Source organism: Peromyscus leucopus, chromosome 1 (assembly GCF_004664715.2).
Source record: "Peromyscus leucopus breed LL Stock chromosome 1, UCI_PerLeu_2.1, whole genome shotgun sequence".
NCBI classification, from domain to species: domain Eukaryota; kingdom Metazoa; phylum Chordata; class Mammalia; order Rodentia; family Cricetidae; genus Peromyscus; species Peromyscus leucopus.
This window is the reverse complement of record NC_051063.1, coordinates 55,131,331-55,147,150: the sequence shown is the minus strand read 5'-3', so window position 1 is coordinate 55,147,150 and position 15,820 is coordinate 55,131,331. Positions and strand designations below refer to the sequence as shown.

At 56.9% G+C, this 15,820-nt stretch overlaps 1 protein-coding gene and 1 long non-coding RNA gene across 2 annotated transcripts in view; one reads left to right on the top strand and one right to left on the bottom strand.

The window, feature by feature from the left end:
* Macrod1 (mono-ADP ribosylhydrolase 1) overlaps positions 1–15,820 on the top strand; it is a 149,440-nt gene that overhangs the window by 43,831 nt on the left and 89,789 nt on the right.
* Positions 7,507–15,820, bottom strand: part of LOC114680666 — a 66,810-nt gene continuing 58,496 nt past the window's right edge. The window contains exons 2-3 of the long non-coding RNA XR_003732806.2: positions 11,170–12,051; positions 7,507–8,609 (exon numbers count right to left, since the gene is read on the bottom strand). This is a non-coding gene — a long non-coding RNA (uncharacterized LOC114680666). The remainder of the gene's footprint in view (positions 8,610–11,169; positions 12,052–15,820) is intronic.

Here is a 15,820-nt window from a genome sequence, read left to right as displayed (position 1 = left end):
CGCAGCAGCAGAGCGGCGTGAGGCGGCGAGGACGCGCAGACGCGAGCGGCGGCCGGACACCGAGAACGCGGGAGCGACCGGGGGCGTCGGCGGCAGAGGGGGGCGCGAGGGGCAGGACGCGAGGAACGGTATGCGTCGCGAGCGCGCGCGCCCGGCCCACGGCGCCGGACGACAGCGGGGGGCGGGCGGCACGAGCACGAGGGCATGACTGGGCAGCGGCTAGGCGCACAGAGAGAATAGGGCGGGCGGGCGCCGTGGGGCGCCGCGCGCGCGCGGGCAGGCGCGCGGACGCGCGCACGCATCGGCGCAGCGCGGACGCGCCCATGGGGGAGCGTTTACGCGTCCGGACGACCGCAGCGCAGAGGAGACGCGTGGACTCCGCGCTCGATGCGGGCCAAGCTTCAGTGTAGGAGGTAAGTCCGACATCGGGGGGATGCCACGATACCGTCAGGGCCCGTGGTGGTGCCATAGGGCCAATTGTGTGGGCGCCTTGGCAGGATGGCTGCTGCCGTGTTTGGAAAGGGGAATTGGTGTGTGCACCCACCTACTCCTACAGTGGGTTGGAGCGGCTATGAGGGTGAAAATGGGTAGGCCATGCTGCAGTCTCTGGGCCTCGGTATTTCCCAGAAGTGGACGTCTATTCCTTCTTTACGTCACTGACTTCCATGTAGACATCCTTTTATCTGTTACCGCTCGTGTAAGACCTCTCGTCGGCGCCCTCGGGTCAACAGCTCACCAGCGCGGTGGCAATGCGCTAAGCCGAGCAGACATGGCCCAGGACAGGAAGAACGAGAGACGAGCTACGGCACCACCATAATCCACCATGGCAGCCCTGCGGCCATAGGGCCCAGGCGGGTAGTCGTTCGCTGATGCTGAGCGTAGTTGGTGAGGGCGTAGCGTATCGAGCCGCTCTGCCTTGGCAACATCATCAGGTGTCGTCACTCAGGCGCACATAGGTGTTGCAGGTCTCGATTGCGTGACCATGCAGATATGGTAGAGGCTGGAGTGGCTTCCCAGGGCGTCAGCAGGGTATCGTACTTGTCCCCTGCTCCAGAGGTCTCCGTGATAGAGCACAGTCCGGGCTGTGGCAGTACGCAGGCGCGTCAGTGAGCCGGAAAGAGGAGGCAGGTAGCACATGGCCTATTTCATGGTGATTGCGGCATGGAGTGCTGCGCGTAGTGTTTCACGCTGGATGACAGGTGCTTGGCAGCATCAAACGTGTGGCCATGGGTAGTCCAGATGTTGGAGTCGGGGACGGGCAGGCCTGGCCTCTTGGCCCTTGAGGGCTAAGACAGAGAGCCACTGGGTGTGGTGGGGAGCGTGGTTGCTGGCTGTGGTACTTGGCAGCGGCGGTTGGCCGCCATTACCCTGCGATCGGATATCCGCTCAGCAAGCACTCGTCATGCTCGGGCTGAGTGATGTCTTTGAGTGGCATGGCCCGGGACTTGCCAAGGGCGCACTGGCACATGAGCGGCACTCGACATTGACCACCTGGCTAGCCCGTGCTGTCGACCCAAGTCCCGCAGCACACATGAGGTTAAGCCACAGCAACCAAGGGGTTGTTCTGAAGAGAAGCAGCTACGCCGACGGGTTACCCAGGTCAATTCGAACAGGCCTCGAGGCACGTGTGGTGAGGTTGTATCTGGATTGCAGGTCAGCGTCTGCAGCTCCGCATCAGTTGGCGCAGTGTGAGTGTAGGGATTGGGCTTGATGGCGTTGTACCTGGGGCAGGTGAGCTCTGCGAGGTGGCACTGTTGGCCAGGTTGAGGAGGCGGGGCGGCCAGCGATGGTTTCGTACCAGCGCGCAAGCTCCGTGAGGTTCTGCGAGGCGGCTGGAAGAGTTGTCGTCAACGATTTGGCCGAGCTGGGTGTGGCCAGCAGGGTTGGCAGTCCAGACCCAGGCGCCGAAGCTGTGTGAGGACTCCCTTGAATGCGCGATGTTAGCGAGGATGGGGAGTGCGGTTGATCATCCACGCCGCAGCTGCTCGAGGTGTGGGCGCAGCGATGGTATGCTGCTCGAGGTGTAGTCGGGTCTTCAGGAGAAAGCTAGCTTGACGCTAGCTTGCTGTCAAGGTCGAGAGGAACGAGAAGAGCGTCTCACCTGTGCAGACTGCTCACCAGGTGGAACGGAGGTGGTGGTCATCCAGGTGCAAGTTCGGCCAGCAGGCGGGATGCGTAGGGACAGACGGTCCGGTGGCAATGGTGCGCGACGGTTGTTTGTCTGCAGAATGTCGCTTATCGAGGAGGAGGGGGCAGTGTTGAGACGGCGAGCGTCGTAACGACGCATGAGGTCATTTCCTCGTACAGGTAGAGATGACACTGCACTTGTACCTTGGTCCGTTGTATGGTCCTGAGGGATGCCCGCGTTGTTGATCGTGTGGGTGTATCTGTAGGTAGAGGGCGTGGGGTGGCATCGGTCGGGGGATTATGTTGCTCAGGTTTAGATGAGTGTGAGTTCCCCGGTCAGGTGTTGGCAGGAGAGAGGAGTCGCAGCGGGCACACGGGAGACTGAAGGGGCGAGTGGGCTGTGCTGGTGCGGATTGACCTGCCCGTGGGAAGCAATGAGTCTCAAGGTAGCAGTGGATGGTGAAGCAGCGGCAGTCATCGCAGGTGCCATGGTGGACGTGGTGGGGTGCATATGCAGAACGACGCGGAAGGGCTGGTTGATCGGGGATAGTGAGTGTGGCAGGCGGAGTTGAGGTGGTCGTAGTTCGGGCGTAGGCAGGGTGCGGGAGTGTCGCCAGCGACGAGGGTCATGGCGTGGAGTGGATCTGGTGATGGTGCGAGGGGCCTGGAGGGGTGGAGGACCGCTGGACTCTGTCAACGACTGAAATCCTGAAGTCGTTGCAACAACCGTGCGGCGAAGGGCGGGCCAGCGCAAGGAGTGTGAGGTGATGGATGGTCGGTAGTGAGAAGGGTGTGCGGCAGAGCGGGGTGGGCGTGTAGGGCTGGTGAGGGATGCGGCGCGGGGGGAGGTGGAGTGCAGGAAGGAGGCTGGCGCGGTAGCGCGGGGCGAGGCAGATTAGGAGGCGGTGGACATTTAGGGAGGATGTGAGCGTCGCGTATGGTGCGTTGCGGGTGTTCGCATGGGAGAGAGTACATGCAGAGTCAGCGGAGGTGGAGCGCGTGGCTGCGACGTGACGCCGGGCCAGGGGTGACGAGAGTGATGTTTGTCGAGTGAATGAGAATGGTGCTCAGTGCAGGGAGGTGAGATGAGGTTGTCATTGGGTGCTCTGTGAGGGAAGGAGCGCAACGCACCGGCTATGGGGCAGTTTCAAGTGTGTGGCTGGCTGTGGGTCGAGGGTGATCCGGGCTGTGACCGGGCGTTGGTTGCGCACGTGTGGAGTCACACCAGCGCTGATAAGGCGGTGTCGCTTTTAAGGGGTCATGCACACATTGGGGCCATCATTTCTAACAGGACTGGGATAGGCCTAATTCTGGAATGGACTCGGGGTCTGAAGGAAAAGCTTGTTCCTGGGAGGCGGTGAGCTCAAGAGGTGTGTCGCCACAACCTTCAGGAAAGACGCAGCTGACATTGTCACTGGTGGGCAGTGAGAGCACTGAGCTCATTGTCTGGTGGTGAAACACTACGTCCTGTTTGTCAACCATGTGTTCCATACACAGAAGGAAGTGTCAGCAGACCTGACTCCTGGCTCGTGGTCCGTGTTTTCTGGGGAACTATTCCATACCTAGTCTCTCCCCAGCTGAAATAACAGGGCACGCACACACATGCAAACACGCACACGCACACACACACACGCACACACACACGTGCACACGCACACGCACACACGCACACACGTGCACACGCACACACACACACGCACACACGCGCGCACACGCACACACACACGCACACGCGCGCACACACACACGCACACACACACACACGCGCGCACACACACACACGCGCGCGCACACACACACGCACACACACGCACACGCGCGCACACACACGCACACGTACACACACGCACACGCACGCACACGCACACGCACACGCACGCACACGCACACACTCACACACACACGCACACGCATGCGCGCACGCGCACATACGCACACGCACACGCACACACACACACACGCACACACACGCACACGTACACACACGCACACGCGCACACACACACACGCACACACACGCGCACACATCAGCTTGCTTGATCTAAAGAAATGAGACAAGTAAAGGAGGGAGGTGTTATCTGCACGCTGAGGAAATTTTTCTGCAAGGTGTAATTTCAGTTTTCGCAAATAGAAAAATTGCAGCATAGAGTTTTCTCATTATTTTACTGTTCACAGTGGTAAAAAATCAATTAAAGAGAAATTATCTTTCAATCTCAGTAAAAAGGGGAGTCTTCATACAGCTAGCAAAGGTCTGCAGTAAAACCCAGGGTCAAGGAGGCTTTCAGGGCAGAATGTGATGGCTTCTCTCTCGGGGAGGACGGCTCTGGAGTGTGGAGCATGACCAGCTCCTGCTGAGTGACCAGAGGGGACCTCACCAGGATGCTCTAGGAATCCGGTGTCTCCATTTCTCACCTACACCGCACCCTTCCCTCACCCCTCCCTCTCTGTTCCCGGCAGCTCTTCTCTATCCGGTGGCCTCCCCCTCCCCCTCAGGATGCTGCGAACACACCGCAGCCTCTGCTGGGTCTTCCAGGCGACCTGCGCTCTGCCCATCCACTCAGCCCTGCATCACTTGGTCCAGTCCACCCCTCTCCCTACTCACTCACTTATGCAGCCTGCCTGGCCCACTTGCCCGGCTCCACAGTTCTTCAGGCTGTGGCCTTCCCTGCGCACCCAACCCTTCTGTCCCACCCTCGACCTTGCCCTGGGGTTCACTGTGGTCTTATTTCCTTGGTAGTCCTCAACAGAAGCCTTGACATCAAGCCGGTCCCTGCTGAAGCTCCTGGACCCCTCTTCTCCTCATGTCTCTCTCTCTCACTGTCTTGCAGTGTCCCTAACCTGCCCCCTCCACTCATCTGCCCACCATTCCTCCACCTCCAGCCAGCCAGCAGGCACTGGGGTATTTTGTACTGCATCCCTCTCCTCTGAAGCAGCTGGACCCACGCTGCTGCCCCGAGTCACACTTCCCTCTTCCCAGAGCTGATCCTCAGAGACACATGCTGCCCCACGTTTCCTAGAGGTGAGGCCTTTCCTGGTCACCTCACCAAAAAACGCCAGAATATGCCTTCTCTCTGCTCAGTGTTTACAGACTCATCACCAGTCAGCGTGTGCTTTCCTTTAGGGCTCTGGGGTCTCTTACCCATTAGGGTCTAGCCTAGTTGTTGGTACACAACAGGCCCTTGTCAAGTATTTCTACAAAGAAATTGGTACCTACCCATTCTGAAGAAACTGCAGCACAGCCCTGCTGGCAGGAGGCTGTGGAATCCAGATGTGCCCCCAGACCTAGAATCTCATTGCATCACTCCATTACTCCACCAAGACCGAGGCCCAGCCGGCCTGGGCATTATTAAGGGTTGGGACTGAGGGCTCTCTTATCTTCACCAGACTCCTGTTGCTCTGTGTGTGGTATGGGCATCCCAAGCTGCTCCAGGCCTGACCTCATCCTCTTGCTGTGCTCACTACCGTGGGATCCGAAGCTAAAGACAGCATATACACCCAAGTAGCTTACCCCTTGAGCTGGCCCCGTCTGTATTCACAGGCAGCCCGTGCTGTGCCTGATGGTCATATACACAGTCTGCTGTTCTATTTCACAACTTGAAGCCTGTAGTACAGACAGGCAAGGGGCCCAGCCATTCCAAGGTCACAGACACCCAGACCTCCAGCCGCACACTTGTCTTCTCTTCAAGGAGCCTGAAGGTCTCATCACAAGTCACTTTGTGAACAGGGATGAGGAGCGGGACAGGGCAAGGCTGGAGACAGAGGGCTTTGGCTCGCTCCCAGGATGCCTCACTTTGTCTTGGGGTTGTGGCCCAGCACCTCTGCCTGAGCCTGAGTTTGGCCAGAAGACACCTGCTCCTCCTGGCCAGCTGATGAGTTCTATCTTGAGGGACACAGGAAGCCTCTGCCCTTGGCTGTTCTGGGCCAGTGCCCTGAGCAGAGCCAGACGTGTTAAGGCCAAAGCCAAGGCTGCCACCACAGTCTCTGGCACAGACATCTGTTCTCCTCCCATTGAGCTCACGGCCACAGTCCCCAGCCTCCCGAGACTCTGCATCATAATAGAGTCTAAATTGCACCTCTCAGAGACGGTTGATGGATAATGGATCAGCAGTGGGAGGCAGAGACCCAAGGCCTTTCCACTCCCTATCTGCTGCCCATCCATCTTGCCCAAGCGTCCCTGGCCACCTTGCTTCCCCAAGGCCAACCCCAGTCTCAGCCCCAGGAGTTTCAGGAACAGGACAGACCCAGCTGGGGAGGGAGACCGCAGCCTCTCTAGAGGAGCCGTTAAACTGCCCAGACACCTGGTGGCCTCCTCATCCCCTTGTTGTGTTTGATAGTTTATGTGGCCATCAAATTAAACCTGGTAAATTGCCCATCTTTTATGGGATCACTGGTCGTCACTGTGGGGATCACACAGATGAGTGCGGTATGAGTTACAGCCCGAGAGTTCTGTGACGGACAGCAGGATCCGGACGCTCCACTGGAGGGGTGCAGAGAGGCAGTTCAGGCCGGTGGCCTCCCTTGGCTGGGGGGCCTGAGGGGGGCCTGGGGGGCCTGGGGCAATTACTGGCTTCTGCCAATGGCCAGGACAGAGTGCCGTGGGCTCAAGACCTGCCCGTAGCACTTCCAGGTGGTGTGATTTCAGTAGGCAGTATGTCCTCTCTCGGTTCCAGCTTCCTGTCTATGTATGTGGTTGACAGTTGCCCTTACGTGAGAATTTACGGTAATAGGAGATTTTGTGTGCAGAGTGCCCCACATGCAGAATGTCCTTCCTAAGTGTGGCCCATGTCCCCGAGGCTATCCACCTCCTCCTTATACATAGGGATAGCCTGTGCTAACTGTCCTTCTGTGCCTCTTCTTCATGCCCTGTGTCCACTGTGTCCACTGTGATTGCTCCCCCTTCCAGCCATGGACAAATACCAGCCCTAGAGAGGGAGACAGGGTGGGGCTGCAGCTTGCGAAATCCCAGGGCCCTTAGCATTCTGACACGCTGCACGCACTGTCCCTCTTCCCCAGGGCCTTTACACATGTTGTCCCTGCCACTCTGATCCCAGTGTGGGCTGGCCTTCAGCCTCACAGGCCAGCATGCACTCTGCCCACAGGCCTCAGCTGTACCGCCTCCTCCTGGAAGCTCTCTGACCCTGATCCTCCAGAGTCCAGCTCTGCTTCCACTCTACCTGGCAAAGGCGTCTAAGCAGCGTCTGTGAACAGCCACCAGCCGGGGAAATTCAACTCCTAGCTGTACACCTGTGGCTGTCCAGTGCCTGCACCGATGTGTCCCCCTACTCCTGTGAAGGAAACTGGCTAAGACCACATGCAGGGGCAGCTACAGATCCAAGACCGGGCATGGACAGAGTATGGGGGATGGCAGTCATTTTATGGCCTTTGAGGGGACACGGGCAAAGGGGTAGGGACTGAGCTGACTGGGCACATTCTTAAAGGAAGGCAGGCTGGAAGACTGGGCAGACCACCCCTGCTCCTAGCCAAGCTCCTCTTTTTGTTTGTCAGTGAAGACAGCTCCCTAGAGGGGGTGAGTAACATCCTGATGCTGAGTATCAGGCATGGTCTCAGCTCCCATTAGAAACAAATGTCAGGCAGTGGTGGCGCACACCTGTAATCCCAGCATTCGGGAGGCAGAGGCAGGTGGATCTACAGGCAGCCTCTCTCCTTAGAAGACTTGCCTTCTTCTCTCAGTCTCGGCCTATGTAGAGTGGTAGCTTCAGGCTTTAAGGCTTCGTCTGGGAAATGGGACCAAGTCTACTTCCTTGGGGTCTTGTGAGGATAAAATAGGCTACTTTCAGCTTGGCGGAGCACTCCTTGGTCACAGAGGGAGGTGGGTCACTTCATCAGCCACATTATTTCCCTGGTAAGTTACAGATGAGGCCCAGGAACTGGAAGCTTGTTCCAGCACACGCCATGGGAGCACCTTCTGCACACCCCGACTCTCTAGCATTCTGTGGGGTGCCAACCAGTCCCACCCATCACCCCAAACAGCTTAGTCCCCCAGTCCTTGTCCAGTGTTAGCACTCAGCATTTGTAATGCCTGGAGAGTTGGGGGGGCGGGGACTCTTTTCAAATCTAAAGTTAATTATTTTTCTAATTTCATGCCGCATGCATTATGTATCAGCCGTTATCACTGGCAGTAATTGCAGACAGGTATGCAAATCCACCAGAAATGAACTTTGAGTTCACCTAAGCGCGTGGGCCGCTGGGTGGGGCCGGGCAGCAGGATGTCCTCCGTGGCTTCAGAGAAAGTGAATCGCTTTAAAAAACAAGACTTTCAAATTGTGTCTTAGGAGGTTAATTATATTGATAGCAGTATTCGATATTAAACTATGCAGGGCCAGGAAGGGGGAGGGGGATGAAAGGAGACACATGTAATTTTGCTTCTTTCTCTCTCAGCATCTCCTAATGAAACGGTCCTCCACCTGGTACTGCCGCCTGGGTCCCTTTGGAGTAAAGCTGCCTCCACTGAGACTTAATTCCTTTGGGGAAGGAAAAAAAAGAGGCAGATTTAGTGCCAGTGGGCAGGAGAATGAAGAGAAGGGACAGCGCCAGCAGTGGCAGTCCTCAAGACCAGGGCCGGGTCGGGCACCTTTGCTGCTGAGCTCCTCGGTTTCCTGCGGGAGCCGGCACTGCTGTAGGGGAGGAGAGGAGCAGGTGTGTAGGAAGTGCTGATTGGAATGAATCCCAGGCAGGCATGGAGGCTGGGGCCTCTCAGAAGCGGGCAGTCAATCGGCCCTGCTCTGAATGAGGATTCCTGTTTGTGACCTCCAGTTTCCTGGACATCCATTCCGTGTCTGGCTCTTCCCACTGGACCTAAACTTCTGCTAAGGTGTGGCCTATCCTGTGCCCAGCAATGAGCCTGGCCCAGAGAGGCCCTGTAAACATACTTTGTGTCTGTGTGTATGTGAGGGCCAGAGGTTGCCATGGGATGTATTTATCGCTCTCCACCTTATCTTTTGAGACAGGTCTCTCACAGAATTCAGAGCTCACTGATTGGCTAGGCTGGCTGGCCAGGGATCTCCAGGGATCTCCAGAGATCCGCCTGTTTCTGCCCCCACCTCCAGTGCTAGGGCTACAGATGTATACCACCATGCCTGGCTTTTCTGTGGACACTGGGGACCCAGGCACTTGACAGACGGTGCTATCTCCCCAGCCCACATCTTGAATAAACGAGACAGATCTACACTCTAAAGCCCAGAACTAGGCAGCTGGAAAAAAGACGGAGGTGAGACCTTCCCATCAGTGCCACCCCAGAGGCCACGATGGCCTGGGTGTCCTCACTATAGCAGTCCTGAGAGACGAAAAGTCCTGTCTGAACTATGAAGAGCTGGCCACCCACCCAGGCCTCAGACTTGCTGTCCAGAGCTCCTCAAATTCAGCTGCTCTGGAGAAGCAGGCCCAGGAAGGCCTGGGTGTGCCCCAGCTGGGTGGCCAGCTTGGCACTGGGCAGCTACAGGCACATCTCCATGAGTGCCCATGCCATGAGTGCACACGAGAGCAGAACACCGACAGAACCCTGGGAGTGGGAGGAAGAGGGCTCGGAGCCCATCTGTCTGCCTTTTATAGATGTGCAAGGACAGGACCAGTGACGGAGCCTTTGAGCAGTCTCTCCAAGGTCTGAACTCTCAACCCCTTCCCCACAGGTTTGTAAGAGCAGGTGGTGGGACATGCCCCAGCTCACCAGCACCTCTTGCCAGCCACTGGTCTATGGGCTCTTCTCAAGAGTCTAGGGGGTCTCTTGGGAGTAGCTGGCCTTGTTTCTGGCTCTAGCCCGTGTGTACAGAGGAGAGGCACACTCAAGTGGGGGGACCTGCCCTCATTTACACCACTCTCAGCCAGAACCCCCAGGCCCATCCCAGGCACCTCTGCCCCCAAAGCCCCGAGTGTCCCTTTGCGTTTCTCCACCTCTGGGTACCGTGAGGCTGCACCAAGCCGGCTGAGCAGATTTTCCATCAGCGCTTTGAGCACCAGGATTGACAGGAGGTGGTTGCTGCTCCCCTCTGGTTTAGCCTGGCCCCAGGAATTATCCCCTAGCTCCTCCTAGGGGCTGGGAGGAGGTTGAAGATGCAGAGAGGAGAACCATAGGCAGGCGGGGCCCAGCTGTGTGCTCGCGGCCCTGCTGCTAGGTTGTCGCGCCTTTATAATAAATAACAGCAAATAGCCCATCCGCAGGGCATCCTTCACGCCAGTGGCTAATAACACGGCTATTAATGCCCCCGCAGACGGCGTACGCAGCGCACGGCTCTGACGGATGTCCCAGGCCCTGGCGCAGTCATAAATCAGGTCCTCTCTTGGGGCAGAGCGTGCGGAAGCGTCATTTTCCATCTTAGTAATGAATTGGGGCTTCCCTGCCCTGCCCAGGGCGCTGAGGGGTTCTGAGGTTGCTGGGATTACTGTTTGCAGAGGTACCAACCCTCCCCAATTGGAGCCCAGGAGGAGCTGGTCCAGCCAGCCACCTGCTGTGTGGCCTTGGGGCACTCAGTCCACCTCTCTGGACTGGTCTCTTCCCTCTAACCAACAAAAGGGCTGTACTGGAGGTCAGTGCAGATGATGCCGGGTGGTGGCTCCTGATCAGCCCCACCATGGCTCTCTCAGACCAGAGCAGGGCCGGTCCAAACAGAAGAGATCTTGGGATTCTTGCTAGTTCGAGGGTAGCAGGTATCAAGGCTGATGGCCTTGGTTCCCCTAAGCTCTTGCCCAACCCATCGCAAGGCCTCATGGTTGCCCCATTTGTACAGCGCAGGTGGCCAGGCCCAGGAGGAGGAAACCCTCCCTGCTGAGGCTCACTCCAAGTGGTCTCCTCCAGTACACCTGTCAGAGCCCCGCAGGTGATCCCTACCCCAGCAAGCAGAGGCCTCCCATGGCGGGTGTGTGTGTGTGTGTGTGTGTGTGTGTGTGTATGTGTGTGTGCGCGCGCGCAGAGGGCAGGACTCCGTTGCCCTCCCACGCACTGTGCTCCCTCCAGGTGGAAAAAGACTCTGGTCACCCTTCTGGGCCATCAGGAACCCTTCCTCACCCGCCCTGCCCCGGAGTCCTTACCTCCTCTGCTGCTCCCTGGAGCCACTGGGTCCCACGGGGGTCACTGCTTCAGAATTCAGGGCCACGCTCACATCCCTGGCCCCACGTCACCAACAGACCCAGAGGCACTCAACCACAGCCTGCAGCTCTGGGCGGCTCGAGGCACGCAGAGAGTAAGGAGGTCGTGACGTCGTCCCGCGGCGAGGCCTCAGAGGTGGCTGCGGGCCCCAAGCGGCATCTCTGGCACCCGAGGCCTCGGGCACTGCTGCTGACTTGGCTCTCTGGAGTGAGGGGTGTGTGTTCTGTGTGCACCCCCGGGGACGCCTGAGCAGGGCATGCCCTACAGCTCAATGTCGGTCCCCGGGGAGTGTGGCCTTTCACCGGCCACCACTTCCACCGCAGCTCTTTGTAACTCTGGTCCTTTGTCCACAGGCCGCACCTCTTCTGAAATGCCTCTGTGGGGCTGTTACCCCCTCTTTCTTTACCAGGGTTTTTTTTCTTTCTTTCTTTCTTTCTTTTTAAAATCCCTTTAAGTCACTTGGCAGAATGGCTCAGTGCAGAGAGCACTCTTGCGTGACAGAGCTGAGAGGGAGCCAGCCACTCTCCAAAGCATCCGTATTCCTGCCACTCAGGCCGCATCTGTGGGGGTGGGTCTGCTACCCCTGGAGGAGTTCCGATGTTCACCACAGGCCGTAGCCGCCTCGCCCGCCGCCTCCTCGCACTGCTGAGCTGTCAGGCCTGCGTGCCCCGCTTTGGGAAGCCACTTGGGGGGGCAGGGGCTGGTCTGCTTGGCTGCTTCTGTTTGTAGAGAAGTTTCTGGAATGGGTGAGGCAGGAGGATGGGTTATTCCTGCTTCACGGCTGTCACGAGGGAGGCCTTCTCACCTGCTCACAGCTTCTTCACCTGCCAAAGGCAACACCAGCAATCAAATCCCAGGAAGTCAAGAGCCCCCGGGGCGAGCACTACAGGCAGCCATGGCCACACCCCCTTGTTCTCAGCTTCCCAGGCTCTGGGCTTGTTTGCTGTTTCTCCGATACAGGGTTTCTCTGCAAGCGCTCCACTGCCGAGCCGCATCCCCAGCTCCCCTTCCTTGAACAAATACCACTTCCCTCCAAGCCTGGCGAGGGTCTGAGATTACTGTCCCCACCACTTATCACTTTTTAAATCCAAGTAATATGCAGAACCCTTCCTTCTAACTACCTGCAAGGACTGGGCAGAGAAAAGTGAAGTGTGGAGGCTTGACAGGATGGCTTAGTGGGCGGAGACACCTAGCACCAAGCCTGAAGACCCTGGGAGCTCGCGTGGTAGGAGAAGAGAACTGACTCTAACCGTCTTTCTCTGACCACACACACTAACTAAATAAGTGTAATAATTAACAAAAAAAGAAAAGGCTTGGGAGCTCCTGGCCTTGCCCAGCCACACACCAAGCCTGGGGCAGCCTCCATTTCCCCAGCACATGCTTCTCTTAATTAAATGTCATTTGAAGGCTCCAACTGGGCCACCCTGGCCTTGGCTTCCAAAACAACCCAACTTCTCTGGCTCACCAGGGGTCCATGAAGTTGGGTCTCCAGTGTCCCTGACCTCCCTGCTTCAGCTGGCTGTCTCCCGTGGGGCCAGCCTTCCACACCCAGCTGCCCTACCTGCTGTAAGAGACCTGGGCGCCGCAGGTTGTCCCTAGGAATATAAAACAAAGCAAAGCTGTCTCCTCCCTCTGTTAGCAGCCAGCCAAGAAGGCCCAACTCGGGCATCTGCTCCCCTGCAGGCGGCCCTCTTTGGAAAGGAGCTTTAATGACATCTGAGGCCCTGGTTAGGCTCAGCTGCATCTAGGTACTTTCCTTTGTAGGACCAAGGGTGGCTGGTTCAAGGCCTGCTCAGTACCTGCAGCCGGCACATCTAGGGTGCATATTTAATAAGTCTGTGTCCACGGCTGTAGCCCACAGAAACCACAGGGAACACATGGGAAGAATAAAGTATATGGTCGGTGTATGGAGGAATGATGGGGTAAGGGGCACTCCCTGGAATCTTTCCCAGGAGGCCAGACACAAACTCAGAGTAGCCAGGGCCAATCAGGGGTGCAGGTGCCAAGAGGCAGGTGTCCCAGGCAGGTTGGACAGGAAGGAAGATGGAGCCTGTTCCGGCAGAGGGGGCAGTGGTCGCTGCAGCTTAAGCCATTATTGCTATTACCACCCTCATGATTTCATCCAATTATAAACTGTAATTTCTCTATGAAAGCGAGAGATGGAAAGAGTCCAGTGAGGTCATCTGCCTTCCTGGACAGGCCAAGGAAATTGTTTCATACTGCTGGGGGTGGGAGCGGGCAGCTAGACCACCGCGCGCGCACACACACACACACACACACACACACACACACACACACACACAGAATGGGAGCTGTGTCCCTGGGGCCTGAACCCCAACTGTCTCTCCATGAAAGACACAAACCAGAGTTCTGCTTTTGAAATCACGGGCCCAGGAAGAAGGCAGATTCACCCACTGGTTGTGTGCTTGACTCGGGCTCCTCCAGCTCTCAGGAGCTGGTCGGTGCTAGCCTACCCTCCTTAGGCCCTAGCCAGCCTGGCTCACCACTGCAGTCCCTTCCTCCCCACAGTCCCACTGTCCCCAATGAGACTAATGCATACAGTGACATCTGTGTAAGCATGTGAACAAATATGTCACATGTGTGAAACTAGGCCAACATGAAAACAGAAGTGTACACATACAAACGCATACGTGCATCCCTGCACACATTTAAATCCACGCATATGTGCAAAAATGAACACATGGAACATATAAACACATGATCAAGATGTTCACACATGTGTGCCCAAGAATACATAAAACACACTTCCACAGGCATGCATGCGTACAAATGAACACACATTTACACATGGGCATGAGGGTACACAGAGACTGACAGGAATGTGCACATATATACATTTGTAATAGTGCACACATGTGACATGTGGGCCTTTCCACACCCTCCCCCGCTCCTGTGAGAATCCTCATGCCATCCCTCCCTCCCTGCATTAGGCACCCTCCCTCTGAACATGTGGTCCCACACTTATAACGGCAGTGATGTCACAGGGTACAATGGGAGACTATGAAGGCTGGATACTCCGGTGCCCGGCTCAGTGCCATGCACACAGTAGGTATTTAATAAATGCACCCACATACTCCTCATTCTGCTTTCTCCCTGGAAAAGCCAAGAGTCGGAGTGGGGCTCTCCTGGGCCTTCCTTGTTGCTCCACCCTCTCTGCTGCTTTCCCTGAGTCCTTAGACCTCTAGTGTGCGGACAGAAGGTTCCGCTAGGGTCTCCTTTCTGGAGGGGCCTCTCAGGTATCTGAGACATGTACTGGCTTTCCAAGCCAGCCTGGCAGTGTGAGCCCGGGTAGTGTTGTGGCTCCTCCCACTTGTGGGTGCTTAATTATGGCCAGTAGTAGCCACCTGCTGCCACTGCACCACGCGGCCTGGAAGAAGTGTGTAAATGTGCCCACTGGCAAGCACCTGCCCCAGAGCCCTGCTAGACTGAAAGAAGCCATGCCCTGCGGTTACTGTCTATGCTTTCACGTGGGGTAACCAAGGAATCTGTCAGGCCTGAAGAGGCCAGGAATGGGGGCTCTCCTTAGCCCCACAGGGCAGCTCGGCTGGACCTCTCTTCTGGACCTTCTCTGTGTCCACACTCTGGTCTAGTCTCTGTACCAGGAAACCCGTTTAAAGTCTCCTGAGGAAAAGCTTCCATCTGTCAGCTCTTCGTCACACACGGTTCCTTTTGTTACCAACAACAACTCTAGTAAAAGTATTGGCAAAAGAAAGAAGATAACCATCTATCCCCCTAATCCATTCAACCTCTCCCAAGGGCTGGGTCCCCAGCTCCACGCTGCCTTTGCAGCTTGGCCTGATGGACCTGTTCACACCAGCATCTTGCAGGGAGCCAGGCCCTCTGTCCATTCCTGGTATCTCTGGGTTACCATCTCCCAGGCCAGGCTGGAGGGTCAGAGAGGGACGGACAGCCCATCACACAGGCTGAGAAGGTGGGGAAGGGAAGGGCTTGACAAAATTACTCAATCTGCAGGAGAGCCAGGGCTCCAAATTCTAGCCCAGTCTTCTTCTCCCCACACCATGCCAAGACCCAGTGAGGCAGGACTGTGCCACTGGGCAAACACAGCACCTCCAGGTCCTGGGTTCCTCCCAAGGCCTTCTCATGCCTTCAACCTCTCCATTTTTTCCATCCATCCATCCTTCCAATTATCCAACCATCTGTCCTCCATCTCATCTACCCACCTACCCACTCATCTGTCTAAGCATCCATCCATCCATGTATGCATCCATCCAACCATCTACTTTCCTTCCATCCATCTCTTCAACTATCTATCCCTAGAATCCATTCAACAATCCATCTATCTCACCTAGCAAGCTCAGTCCAGCCATGCTCTAGGCACTGCACAGTGCACTGGGGACCAGAGGAGCCCAGTTCTATAGGAAGTCTCAGCCTCGTGGGGAAGCCAGCAGCTAGCAGATACTACAATGTGAGTGAGACACACACCAGGTCCAGCCTAGAGGGAAAGTGATGAGTTCTGGGGTGGGGTGGGGGGCTTCCTGGGGAAGATCTCTCTGTCCTATAATTATGGCATCCTTCAAGCTCCCGTGACAATACGTGAGAACTTGGTGGCAG